Source organism: Euprymna scolopes, chromosome 20 (assembly GCF_053919585.1).
Source record: "Euprymna scolopes isolate OS-2025 chromosome 20, ASM5391958v1, whole genome shotgun sequence".
NCBI classification, from domain to species: Eukaryota; Metazoa; Mollusca; class Cephalopoda; order Sepiida; family Sepiolidae; genus Euprymna; species Euprymna scolopes.
Window position 1 is genome coordinate 100,842,751 of NC_136501.1, and position 15,444 is coordinate 100,858,194.

Genomic DNA, 15,444 nt, shown 5'->3' on the forward strand with positions numbered 1-15,444 from the left:
GTTTTACCTTTTTTTGTCTCTTGGTTATTTTTCTTAACTCGCATACGGGAAGACCTTGCCATATTATATGTTATTACGCTCTTAATAGGTTTATTTTCAATGCGGTTAATGTTTCTATCATTTTTATTTATGAATTTTATTTCCGAATTATATCCCGATTTTTTAAGGGTTTCATTGTACTATTTTTCATTTTTGATAAATATTGATTTAGTAGAAGACAGGCGAGAAATTCGTAAAGCGATATCAGGAACTATTGATTTTAATATTGATTTAGGGTGGTTTGATTCATTGTGGACATATAATAGGGATTGGTTAGGTTTATGATAGGGTTCAAAGGTAGAATTCTCAAGATTTAAGATTATGTTTAAGAAATTAACAATTTTTTTATCAGGGTCGATTTTTATACTAAGTCCATAATTTTTAAATAATTTATGTAGAGCTTTAATTGCTTTTTCATAATTATTATTTGTAGAGTTAGTTACGAAAAGTGCATCATCTCTGTATAGTCCTCCTTCAAGTTTGAACTGTTTATGGAGTATACAATGCATTTCATTTAAAAGGAAAAGGCCAACTAGATCAGTGACCTGAGTCGAATCCGTCGAGCCCATTAAAATGTTGAAGTGGTTAGGCGTATTTTCCTGGTCCAATACTTATTCCAAAGGTTATTAAAGACTCTCTAGCTATAAGTATTAGTTTAATTTCGTCTTAAGTTATATTAGTTAATTTTCGTGCCATTAATAGAGATGTATTTATTAGGATAGGTGATATAGATTGGTAATATGATTCAATGTCAAAAGAAAGACATTTAACGTTATTCTTATTTTGAATGTTAGAAAACCAGTCGATTACTTGGTTGGAAGATTGTCATAGTGGGTATTTTATTATAGATTTAATTTTAGGGATAATTCTATCTAATATGTTTTTACTAACCAGTCCTATATCTGATTTCGAGGGGCAAATGAGTCTAATAGTAGGGTTAGTATTAAAGCTGTGTTTGCGGTATTTTAAAGTAAATCTCGGGGTACCTGGTACCGTTATTTCCGTGTATTTATCTATTTTAAGAGTAGTTAAAATGTTGTTTGCGTTATTATTTATTCTATTTAGTGCTGATTTATTTGTTGTTTGGTAATTTTTATTAAGTTCCTTATATATTAGATTTTTATATTGTATATAGTCCATTGTGTAAAAAAATCCCAGTTTTATCCGCCGGTACTATCAGTTTATTTTGGTGGCTTTTAGGTCGAGTTTATATATGTAATTGTAGATATGTTTCATAAGAACTTGCAACTATCAAGCAAATGTATTTCCATACCCCCTAAAGACACCTTTATAACCAGATTAATTACAAGTACAATATATTTATAAGGAACTTGAGATGGAAAGCCTACCATTTTGATAATCACCAAAATGAAGCCACAGATCCAATACATCACCAACCTGGAGAAATGAAAGAAAACAACCTCAGACAAGACAATGAACAAAGAAAAGCAGCCAAATACTACAGACTGAAAACATACAAAAACGCTAAAAGAAACAAAGACACTGAAAAATTTGAAAATGACTTGATCAACCTGATTAAAAATATAAAATTTAAGAAAAATAAAAAAAATATATCACTCCAACACTTAAAAAAATAAATAAATTTTCAAAATCTATTTCTAAAAGCCACCAAAATAAACAGTACCGGCGGATAAAACTGAGAATTTTTACACAATGGACTATATACAATATAAAAATCTAATAATAATCATTTAGTTTGGACTTAAAGACGAATATGTTGCAATCAGCTGGAAAGAAGGTGAAATATACAGAGTTCTACAGACGGGAAGTTCAAAGAAATAAAAAAAAAAGTGTTCTTCATGGAATATGGGTTTAAGTCTGGTCACAGATAAAGAGTGGGTGAAGCTATTGATACTCATTTCAGATAAACGAGAATCTTTCTTGAAAGTTTTACGAGGGGGTATAGATTGGGGTCAAAGAAGTACTTGCCATGAAATTGATATATTGCATTCTGTACATAACTCAATGCTCTTTTTTGCGTTTTTCTTTTAATAGTGATTTAATGACATCTACACTTGTCAACTTCGGTTTTCTGATATTCACTTCTGAAATTACCTCTGACAGGCGCACAACCACATAAAGACATATGAATTGGTTAAGAGGTGTTCTTTTTATGCTTTCGACATGTTTCATGCATAAAAGTTTCTAATTATATATATAATCTTTACGCAACCAATGTAATACTTTATAAGAAAGAAAATTGAAAGTAGAACTTATTTTTTTTGTTCTATTTTTTTTTTGTCAGCTTGTGCTCATATTGCTGTGATTTCAGGGCAGGTTCTATTTCTTTCCCCTCTTTATCGTTAGCAAAATTTTTACCCTGAATTATGATTATAAACACTTGAGCTACGGTGGTATTTTTACACACAATGCCTAGTATATGCGTGGACTTCCACATCACATGATATCAAGTCAAAGATCTTTGTTAAATACTTTATTTTTATCAACACCAATACAAACCAGGCGTAAACTTTAAAAAAAAAACAAAAAAACTTGCCTCCTCCCTTGATGCTTTCATTTACAGACACCTGTGGGCTTAGAACTACTTTAGATTATGTTGAAGCATTTCTCCTAACAACACACCGGATATCTTAGCACTAAGTGAACCAACTTACACTCCTCCATCCCCTCTAACTACTTTAACATGCCTGGCTATCTCCCAATTTGTCGTAAGGACTGACAGACATATGCAGGGACGTGGAGTCTATATTTGAAACCCCCTCCACTTGGCTAGAGAAACATGAAATCTTGATAGTCCGATTCTAGTTATGTTCTTTAGACTTAACATGCAACATAACATTAACTACTTTTATTTTCTCTACCGCCCCCCTCAACCCATGACCGCACCCTAATAAACAAAGTCTCTGACATCATAGATACAGCAATTTCCATCGACACTAGAGCACACGTACATGTATTTGGTGACTTAGATGTTCACGACAGCAACTGGCTTTGATTCTCTACTTACGCACTCGCAGCTGGAAACACAACATATAACTTCTCTATATCTCATTCCCTATCACAGATGGTTACGTTTCCAACCCGATTCCCAGACCAGCAAAAACAACACGCATAACTTCTCGATCTGTTTCTGACCACAGTTCCCGATGATTGTGTAACGAATGTCACCAGCCTACTTGGGAACGCTGATCATGAAGTGATAATGGTTGAAATCGCCCTAAACTCCAGAGCCAAAACTGAAGAGACATTGCTCAAAACGAGATATTCTAAAAAGGTTGACTAGGAAGCCATCAGGGATATCATCAAGGATGCGCCATAGGAAAATTTCCTTGCTCTTCCTGCTGAACAATGCGCCAATGAGACAACTGAATGGTTCAAAACGGCAATTGAAGCACATGTTCCCACGCGGAAATGTTATAGCAAGTCCCACTCGCCAAGGGTTTACTTCTACTTGTGCAGCTGCCATTGGGCAAAGGCGGCATGCGTACTGCAGATTATTCCGACATGTCCAGTTCAATCAGATAGAAGTACATAGAAGCCAGAAGTAACTGTAAGAAACAAACAGCGACAGCTAAAATAGAATTTACTGAAACCACCAAAAAACGCATCAAAACACAGAAATTAGGAACTTGTGATTTTTGGAAAAGCTACAACAGTGTAGTAAATAATGGGCAATCAGCAATTCCCCCACAATCCAACCATCATGAGGCTGTTTGCTCAGTAACCGAGAAGGCTAACAGGCTTGCAAGTTGGTTTGCCTCCAACTGTACGCTGCTAACCACCCCCTCCCTGACTTTCCTTTGCGGAAAAACGCCACACTAGACGCTCTAAAAATCACCCCGTCACAGGTGCATGCTATTAAAAAAATGGACACTTCAAAAGCATGTGGACCTTATCTCATCCCGACTGTTCTATTAAAAAGTGCTCCGCAGAAGTACCTACAGTTCTCCACAAACTTTATAACAAATGATCTAGCTTTTCTAACTACTACAAATCTGCTTCTATGGTAGTAGTTTTCAAGAATTCTAGCGATATAATTGGCACCTTAAATTATCGCCCAATTAGCCTCCTCCCACTTTGCGCCAAAATATTTAAGTCCATAATTAACCAAGCTCTAGTCCATCACCTTACATATGCTAAACTCCTGACCGACCAGCAATATGGATTTAGGCAAGCCCGTACCACAGCTAACATGCTATCTCGGAACGTATATACACTCCACTGGACAATGCAGGATCGGATAAAGTGGTAGCTCTAGATATATCTAAGACAGAGTATTGCATGAAAATCTCAGGAAAATCCTAATACGGTATCGCTGGACGAATGCTTAACATAATTCAATCCTTAGATAAGAGAAAAATCCAAGTTGTCCTCGACGGTCGTACATCTAAACAATAAGATAAATGCGCGACTGCCTCAAGGGCCTGTCCTTGGACCTTTATCATTCCTAATACTCATAAATGTCCTCCTTGACAAAATTGTCTGAGATGGGTATATATGCTGATGACAGCACGCTCTATAACGGGACAGGTAAGCAAATGAACAAATATCTAAGGAAATGGCAGAAATATTAGAGGATGACGTCCAATCTGTAGTGCAATGGGGACAAAAATGGATGGTCATATTTAATGCTGCCAAGACTAATCGTTTTTCCTTCAATAATTACAAGAAACCTTCTCTACCACCAATAGCAATGGCCACATTCTCTTTATCTGAAAGCACATCCTTTAAATTCCTAGTCCTAAGGTTCACAGGAAACATGGGTTAGAACAATTACATTGAGAGCATTGCCAGGACCGCTGCGAAGAAGGTAGCTTCTCACTACCCCGCTATAAACTACTAATACCCATGTATGGAGTATTGTTGCCATTTTTGGGCTTAGGCATCTGCTACTAGTTTTTCGCTTCTAGACAATGTTCAAAAGAAAGTCGCCAACCTCATAGGTCCTGCACTGCCATCTAAGCTTCAGCCTATTCCCTATCGACGAAATGTTGCATGCCTCTGCCTATCCTACAAGTATTTTAACGGTGAATTGTCCGACGAACTGCAAGCATAGTACCCCCGGGACTTAAATATTACCGACACACCCGACAATTAGCTAAATCCCACCCGCTCACAGTAGATATCGATAGATGTAAAAGAGCCGTCTACCCAGTAGTTTATTCCCCAGAACCGCTAGATTTTGACTTCCCTTCCAGTTACCTGCGTCCCCAACTGTACTGACACGCAGATGCTGCCCAACCCTTGAGTACCCCTGTAGCTTATGTCCCTGATAGTAACACCCCTACATCAATGTGGCAATGTGCCTTGTTTCGGGTGAAAATGTAATTAAAAAAAAACATTCAAACATGGGTTTCAAGCATGAGTTTTATTCATTGATTCATGCAGTTAGGACAGAGAATAATTCCATAGTCCTTGAAGACACCATTGATGCAGTTGTTTGTAATTGAAAAATGTGTGTTAAAAAATGAACAGTCAGCCTGGCCTAATATATTGACCTTCTGCCCTATATAATCTTACCTTAAAGGCAACTTTGGAGTGACTGCTTACCGAATACTAATTATTTCCTTGGCAATTAACTTAGAAATCTCAGTATTTTTTTTTAAGTGGGAATAACGTTTTTCCAGGAAATAACAAAACTGACTGACTTTTAAAGTTGGGTGTGCTGTTTCATCCAAATGACAAGGGGGCCAGCAAATTTTGTGAACAACGGGTTAAAACTGAACGTCGTGCTTTTACTGACATTCTAATCTGAAAAGTAAAATAAATAAATGGATTATAACTGAAGGAAACTATATTAGACTATCTTCCAGTTTCATATGTAAAAAAATAAATGCTAATTATAAGAAATAATGAAAAACATTGTAGAGTTGAATTAAATGCATTGAAGAGATAGGACCAAACCAAATCAGAGGACTAGTAGTGTTTAGTTTATACATTTTTAGATCCTCCTTCGATAACATGAATTTATCGATATTGAGATTCAATAGTTGCTTTAGTTGTGCCATTTTAAACGAGTGTTTAGAGTTTGAAAAACTAGTGCTTGTGCATCTATGTTACTATGCTATTTTCCAAAGTATTTTCAAGTTAAATTTAATTTTAATGAAATTTTTGTTTAAATTTTTAGGTGGAAGTACAGAATAGTTACAATACAACCTCCTAGCCATATTAAGAGTGGCTTTATAAATAAAGTTATTTTAGCACAATAACACAGATGCACAAATAACGAAAAACCATTAAAGGAGTTTCCTTATTTACTAGTATTAATCTTTGTTAATTATCTGATTTTAAAACAATAATTTTAGGAAAAACACTGCTTAAAAACAAGTACTCCCTAAAAATAAAAGCAATTAAAATTTGACACTAATTTTCTGTAAATATTTTTTATTAAGTAAAAAAACTTGAAAATGTATGTGGTTATGTTTTCCGTAAATGATATGTAGAATAAAATTGTATGGACTACTTTTTTATCTTAATATAAAACTGGAGTATTGCCATATTTTAATAAATATTTCAAATAGAATTTGACGTGAACTATTAGGTTGGTGCAAAAATAATGATTTTGACGTTTATTTGAACGTCAAAAAATTGCATTGATTTTGTGCCAACCTAATAGAAAAACAAATAAAAGATAACACAAATGTTTAAATCTACTGCAGACACTTGAAATATAATAATATATATTTTAAAGTATTTTTTCGTTTTTCCTTTCGAAATAATTAAGCTTTCAAAGTAAATAAACAAACAAAGGTTAATTTCCAATATCAATAACGATCGTGTTTTGCAACGGTGAAATCTAAAATGTTTCCACCCCCAAAAAGTTCCTGAAATGAAAAAGCGAAATTTGGTCATTATTATTTAGAAAACAATTTTGCCTTTACACATAATATTTATTTTATTAATTCATTATCCTCACTCATTTTATTTTAAAATGTTTAAAACATATTCTAAATAATGATTCTATCTTCTTTACAGAACGGATTGTTTTGATGACGAGACTTTCTTGACAATTTACCGAAAACACTTAAACCGCTTCAATTTTAAAGTAATTTCCTAAAGCTAAGATAACGATTTTGAGAAAAAATATTTCGTGTAGGTCTTTTCTATGTCAACCCCCAACTATAATCGCCATTGCCTCACCGGGGTTTCAAAATTAACCTGCCCTATTGGCTTTGCAATGTTCAGTGTGGGGCTGTACGCAACCATACATTCACAAACAAAATTAACGTAAAACGTAATTCTAAAACTGGGCGATAAATTATATATTCATTAAAATATACAATAATAGCAAGCCGCCCGGCGTTGCCCGGTCGTAAATAACGCACAAATACATTTTAATTAATACAGAAAACAAGACCGATGTATGCGAGTGTTATGCTTTTTTTTTCTAAACAACTCCCCATTTCTGTAAAGCTTGGATCGAAACCAAAACTTGAAGACAGCGAGTCAAGTACGATAACTATTAGGCCAGCTTGACAATTTTAAAAAGCGTCTTCAAACCTACTTATGCTTTGCATACCGACTGTCATGTGAACGATAAACTCCTGCGGACCCGTTAAACAGTTGAAAATAACATTTAAAACAAACGTGAACCCACCTCCACGTAATATCGTTTCCATTTTCTTCATTTAACAGTACGTTTTTACCGGTAAACCTTGATTAACACATTATGGATATTTTTTAATACTCTCTCTCTCTCTCTCTCGCATATATATATATATAATTTTTACTCTATAACTCAAATAGTCATTGAGTATATTGGTTGAGAAGTGCGCTCTCAATCACTTGTATCCTTACGTTTATTGCTATATAGATTTCACAGTAATTATGTCAAACGTTTTCCAATTGCCATGTTTCTTTTTAATATTGTCATTTATTTATAAATATTTTTTCAAATGTATTTAGCTATCACTATCTTCAAATCAAATTGTATTTAAACGGTTCAATAAGAACGTCCAGAACTTGAGCGATATTTTATTACCTTTAAATCCCGTATTATATTAACACAATTTTGTATAATATTACTGGTGAGATCACCATTATTTAAACCATCATATATGTAGCCTAAGGAATTAAGCGTCGTTCCGTATCTCCTTCAAATTCAAACCATACATCTGAATAAAAGAGAATAACCACAATATTCACTGTATTGATACTTAAATTTTTCACAAAAAATCATTTCTAATTCAAAGCTTCTAACTGGGACTACTGTTTTTATCTTGAATGTGATCTTCATAACGTTTCTGTTGATGTAACCTCCGACTTACTTCATGTGTATCTTTGTCGAACTCGGGACACGCACGTCTCCGCCACACTCGGGACACGCACGTCTCCGCCACACTCGGGACACGCACGTCTCCGCCACACTCGGGACACGCACGTCTCCGCCACACTCGGGACACGCACGTCTCCGCCAAACTCGGGACACGCACGTCTCCGCCAAACTCGGGACACGCACGTCTCCGCCAAACTCGGGACACGCACGTCTCCGCCAAACTCGGGACACGCACGTCCCCGCCAAACTCGGGACACGCACGTCTCCGCCAAACTCGGGACACGCACGTCTCCGCCAAACTCGGGACACGCACGTCTCCGCCAAACTCGGGACACGCACGTCTCCGCCAAACTCGGGACACGCACGTCCCCGCCAAACTCGGGACACGCACGTCTCTGCCAAACTCGGGACACGCACGTCCCCGCCAAACTCGGGACACGCACGTCTCCGCCAAACTCGGGACACGCACGTCTCTGCCAAACTCGGGACACGCACGTCTCCGCCAAACTCGGGACACGCACGTCTCCGCCAAACTCGGGACACGCACGTCTCCGCCAAACTCGGGACACGCACGTCTCCGCCAAACTCGGGAATGTGAACAGATTTTCTTTATTTACTTCACTCTTGTTTCGTCAGCCATGATTGAATAGAGGTCCTAAGTAATTCGTATTTGTATTTTTCACACTGAAGATTGAACCTTTAACCTTCAGGAGGAGGTTACTTTTTAAAATTTACAATTCCAAGTATTCTAACCACTTGCAATTGCGGACGCTTCAGTACGAATTTTAGGAGGCTTACACCTATTTTATTTTTATTTGTAAATATCACTATTTATTACTATATATGAACGGATATATATATATATATATATATATATATGTATGTATAGATATATATGTATAGATATATGTGTGTGTGTTTACACTTATTTGCATATATTATGTATTGTTTATAATTAATGGTTCCCATATCGTCTTAAATTCCATACGCGATCTACTTAGTCATTGGTTATAACCTACCATATGTGGTGCTTCTTTGAATCGTCTTACTCTCAGCCGTTCTTCCCCGTCTATGATTTTTAATTGTTCCATAATGTCTCAGTTATTTGCCCCTGTTTTTGTACAAGGTGTTTGGCTTTCACAAGCTATTTCCGGAGATAACAAATTATCGTCCCTAGATGTGCTGATATCCAGGCTTGTCACGATTTATAAAACATTTAATACTGTAAAGTGACAGAAAATCTGGCTTTGAAACTGGAATTAGGCTGTCACTGATTCTCAGTAAGAAAGAGGACCGAATACCACCTGTAAAATACAAACAGTACAGAATTACAGCAAGCTGCACATTTATACGACCTTGAAAGGATTAACAAGGAGGGTATTAAATTAAAGCCCATTTTTAATGCCTAATCTTCAGCATGCAATTCATTAAGCCGATTCCTGGTAGACATTATCAACTCAATCATCGGACAATCTCCATTCGTCCAAAATTCAGCTCACCCCGTGGAAATAAAAATGTTCTCATTCATTCCTACGAGATGGTGAGTTCACTGTAATGAGTTTTTATGAAATACCCACTGATGAAAGGCAGAGGGATACGGGAGAAGCTAACATCTGATGCTACACTGAAGGAACACACTTGTACCCAAATTGACAATATTAGAGATGTTGACCTCCAATGTAGAAACTACATACTTCCTGATGAGATCCGATATATATATAAGGAGGAAAAAATATTCTGTCGATTTCATCACAGCTGTCCCCAATACTGACCAGTGCATACATGCTATACTGTATGGAAATGTCATTAGGATCAACACCGCTGATGCCAACAATGCCGATGCGATATGTAAATGACACATTCAAACACTGGCCCCACAGGGAAATATTCTAACATTACAAGAACATGTGAAATCGATCTGTCAAACTATACAGTTCCAAACTGAAAAAGAACATGACAAATTATCGTTCCTATAATAAGCTGAAACCCCACGTTTGGCATTGGTTTATGTCATGTATATACTAAAATTGACAGTACTTAAACTTCAATAACCAGGATTCATATAATGTATAGAAAGGAATCGTCCGTTGCCTACAAAACGAAACAACGCAATATGTTGTAACACTATAGTCAGGTTCCTAATGTAATTTTGTGGGAACTTTTTGGAGATTTGCAAATCTATACATTTTTGGAAAGGTTTTGGTCTCAGGAATCAGAAAACCAATGTTTGCATTTGCCCAGATACGTATATGGCGGCCATATTGGATTTACAAAATGGCCGCCATAAGATGTACGTTTTTGAATATCGCGGCTTCTAAATAAGCTGAAAAACTGATTTTAACTGCTAAACCTACATTTTCAGGGCCAGGGAAACCAATGGCGGTGGTTATAAAATTTTCCCAGATGTGTATATGGCAGCCATATTGGAATTTACAAAATGGCCGCTGTAAAATGTACGTTTTTTAATATCTTCGCCTCTAAATAAGTCGGCATACTGATTTTAACTGCTAAACCTACATTTTCAGGGTCATAGAATCCAATGGTGGTAGTTATAAAGCAACAACATCTTTAACATTAACCTTTAGATGCATAACTGGGTTCAAACTGATGTGGTGTTGTTTTATTGCAATATCTTTGTAATAAAAAATATGTTTCATTTATAAATTCATATTTCAGCTGTTCCTAAAAAATCTTGCTTTTATATCACTAATTCAAATTGTTAATTTACCTCTGATACTTTGAGAACTTGTAGTTTTTGTATTGCAATTCTAACATTACTGTAATTCTCTCTTTGTTTGTAGGTGAGGCATGAGTGATGAGTCGCAAAGTAGAGAGGAAGCATGTCAAACCAAGGAGTCCATTAACTGGAAGCAGTGCATTCTCTGCCAGTCTGATGATAAAAAGAAAGTCTTGGTGCAACATCCTCGATTAGAGTCCTATGGGCTCGTACTGCAAGTAATTCTAGAGAGGGCTAGTTTGAATGATGGGGACTATATCCAAATCCAAAGGCGATTGCAGAACTGCACACCAGAAACATTGTGTGAAGAGAGCGCGGTCTGGAATCGCTCATGTCATTCGAGTGCTACTAACAAAGTTGAAATACAACGTGCAAGAGATCGCATCGCACACGCTTTAGCTACATGACACTACACAGCTAAAAAGCCTGTGCAGAAAAGAGGAATTACAGAAGAGGCTGTTCCAGACGCCTCTACATCTGGTTCTGCATTGCCATTCACACGATCACATACAAGTCCACTGGATAAGAAAGAGTGCTTCTTCTGCCAACAGGACAATGGCCAACAACTGTACCAGATCAGGACTGAGAATGCAGGTAAAACTCTCAAAGATGCTGTGGAAAGGTCCCATAATCCTGCACTGAAAACTAGGCTGAACACCTGCATATCACCAGGTGAGTCACATGCAATTGATGTCCTATACTACAAAGCTTGCTGGACCCAAAATGTGTTCCATGCTCTTCGAGATACAAACACTAGAAAAACTTCTGAAGAACCCTTTCTACAAAAGGCGAGTCTGCTTGAGCTGATAAATCTTATTCATGTAGAAACAAAAAACAAAGCATACCTTGGGATGGATGATATTGAAACGACTTATGTTAATATGCTTGGTTCGGAAGTTTTTGAAGGGCATGTACCTGTATTCAGTAGGAAATGGCCGAAAGAAAGGATCCTTATTTATTTGCCACACCTGAAGTCTGTTCGACCAAACATAAGGAAGCCAACTGTCCTCTATTCCTCAGATGCATGTGAAGAGGACATGGTTAATACCTCAATGACAACTGGTAAGGAGGAGAACAGCATGAAGACAATCTACAAAGCAGCACAGGTGATAAGGAAAAGCATTGTAACCTTCAAAGAGCCCAAGGAAAGAAATGCCATGCAGGTATCTAGTGACAATAATGATGTTCCAGCTGAATTATACACCTTAATCCATTTGATAATGGTTGGGCCTGCTGAAAAGCTGGAAACTGTAAAGAGAACTAAAGATGTTGACCGAGCAACACTGACGGTGAGCTAGAATATCATGTATGGGTTCAAATCCAGTAAACAGGTAAGGTATAAGCCAAGCAATGAATCAGCATTTAAGTAACCCCGTTCACGAGGGAATTCTCAGGTTATAGGACTGGCACTGACTGCCCACCATGACACACGCAACAAGAAGCTTTGAATCTTCTCAATGCTCATGGCTACGCAATTGCACATCGCCGTGTCCTTCTCATGGAAACTGCTCTGGCAAATGCTGTTGTAGAAAACACCAGAGCATACCAAGGCCTCTATGTACCACCATTCCTGAAGAAGGGGACCTTTGTGTTTTTCGCCGTAGATAACACAGATTTTGCAGAGGATACTCCTGATGGGAAGGGAACCACCCACGGAACCATCACAGCAGTGTGCCAGAAAGTTGACCCTTCTAAAGAACCTGTTGCAGAACCTTTGATTATAGGTGATGCAAAGAGTATATCAGTCACACCCTATCATGTAGACATGCTTCACTGTAATAAGCCCAAACCACAGGCTACCAAGAGGTCAGAACAGTTTGCCATTGCCCAGGGGATCTCAGAATCCTATCAGCTGACACAGCTTGGATGGATTGTTGCATCTGCTTTATCCAGAATGAAACCTCGAGAAACCTCCAGCAAGATTCCAGGCTGGGCAGGATACAACTCACTGCTGTCGGAAAGCCTTCCCTTGACACAGGTTGGAACCTTGCCACTACTCCCTGAGGTGGCACACGAGTGGTCAACTCTACTAACTGTGATCGTACAAGCAAATAAGCTGAGAAAGTTGGCAGTTGGGGAAGATCACCCCACAGTCATTACCTTTGACATGGCTCTTTATGAGAAGGTGGTGCAGATCCTATATGCCAGACCTGACTTGAAACAAATGGTTGTTCCCAGAGTGGGTGAACTGCATGTCATAATGGCTGCCCTCAGAGCGCTTGGTGCCTCCATGGAGAATTAAGGCATAGATGATGCCTGGGTGGAAGCAGGTGTGTATGGTCCTGCCACGACAAGGCAAATCCTGAAATGCACACACTACAAGCGAGCTCTCCATGCCCATATCTACTCATACATAGCACTCTATGAAATGGCTCTGGAAGTGTTCTTCAAGGACAACCTACAATTGAAGGATGTGTGCTGACAGCAGCAGAAGGAGTAGAAGCTGCCTGCTCTGAGGATAAAGACACGAAGGCTGAATCCGTGAAGCAAGCAAACAGCACCCTTCAGGAAGCCTTGCCAACTGCTGAGGTCATAACAGCATTTAAAAATGGAAGGAACAGAAATCCCAGAATGCAATGTTCAAGGCCATGATGAGGTACCTAGATTGGGTGGAAGCAATTCTGTTCTTTGTAGCAGCAACTCGAAATGCTGACCTGGAACTCCATCTGCAAGCTGGAGAAGCACTTAGCAAACTGTTATTTGCCATGGACCGCATCAAGTATAAGCGACTCTGGCCAAGATACATTGCAGATATGCATGACTTGAGAAGCAATCACCCTCATACATGGGAGGAATTACGAGCAGGCAATATATCAGTCACGGAAAGTGTCATTCCCTCCGTGTCTGTTGGGGCAGACCATGCTTGTAAACACCTGAACACACTGATGAAGACAAGTTCTAACATAATAGGCATCTCCAACAATGCCAATGCCAGACATAGATTTTTTCTGGCCACACCAGAACTTTCACGTCTGTCAAAAGAGTTCAAGAGTCAGTTTGGCATGGAAGCTAACAGAATCACAGAGCATCATGAGCTTGGACCAAGTGCAGTCAAGAGGGCACATGGTACAGTCGACAAGATCAAGGAAGCCTTGCTCAGCCATGGAAACCCCTTTACCACTAAAGTGGAAAAGCTGTACAATGTGATCACTAATGCCTACATCCCAGATTAGTATGTACCACATATCTTGAATATTGATGTCACTGGACAGAAGTTGTATAAGGATTACGTGTCAGAACGGATCAATGGAGATATCAGCCTCTGGACCCCTGTGAAAAAGAGAACAATAAGATGTTCCTTTCTGGGAACAAGAAGATTACAGTGAAACTCAGCGACAATACTGTGGATCTGAGGGAGACCAAGGACCTGTTTGCAAAGCTGATGGTACTTGCCAGGTCAAGCCGAGACATCAACCAGAAAGAGGGCATAGGAAACCATGAATTCACTCTGACACCAAGAGCACTGTTTGCCCCTGATTGAACAATGCTGCCATGCTACAACAAGTCCAAGTTAATCCATCTACTTGAGAAGCTGACAAGAGAAGACATGCCCCATGAAGACCAGTCATCTGAAGCTCGAAATTCTACCCACCAAGATGCAACGTATACAGGATTTACAGAGCCCACATCTACTGATCAGCCAAGTCGGAAGATAGCACTGGTGGATGGCATGGTGCTTGTGCAGAGGCTGAGCAAGAAACCATCGACTCTAGTGACACTCAAGGATCTGAGTAGCTGCTTCAATGACAGACTGATGCAACTAACACGAGATTATGATGAAATCATCCTCGTTTTTGACACATACCGAGCAGATTCTCTGAAAAGTGCAACCAGAGAAAAACGAAGACAAGGAAAAGCTTGTTCAGTAACAAGTCAGAGATGACACTAACATCAAACACATCCTAATGAGGAGGTTCCTCTCCCATGACAAGACGAAGGCTGATCTGACTGACTATCTTGCTGCCCAAACTCTAGAGTATAACAAGGGATCATCCAAGCTGATCATCATATCTGCTTTTGGATACACTAAGAGCAACAGAGACCTGGTATTTGAAGTACATAACCATGAGGAAGCAGACACGCTGCTTATCCACTAGGCTGTGCTGGCTTCACAGCGAAACCCACCTGATGCACAGTTAGTATTTTTCTCTCCAGATACGGACGTTTTAGTGCTAGTCACAGCAAACTATGACCTATTGCTGAAAAACACGTCCAATTCTATGTCCTCTTGTGTTATACAAATTGAACCACTGTGGCGAGCTCTAGGTAAAGAAAGAGCAAAGGCTTTGCCAGCCTTCCATGCGTTCACTGGGACCGACAACACAGGGAGGGTCTCTCGTATATGCAAGACAACCTGGCTACAGATCTACCTCAAAGCAGACTCAGATGTTGCCAATGCTCTGCAAATGCT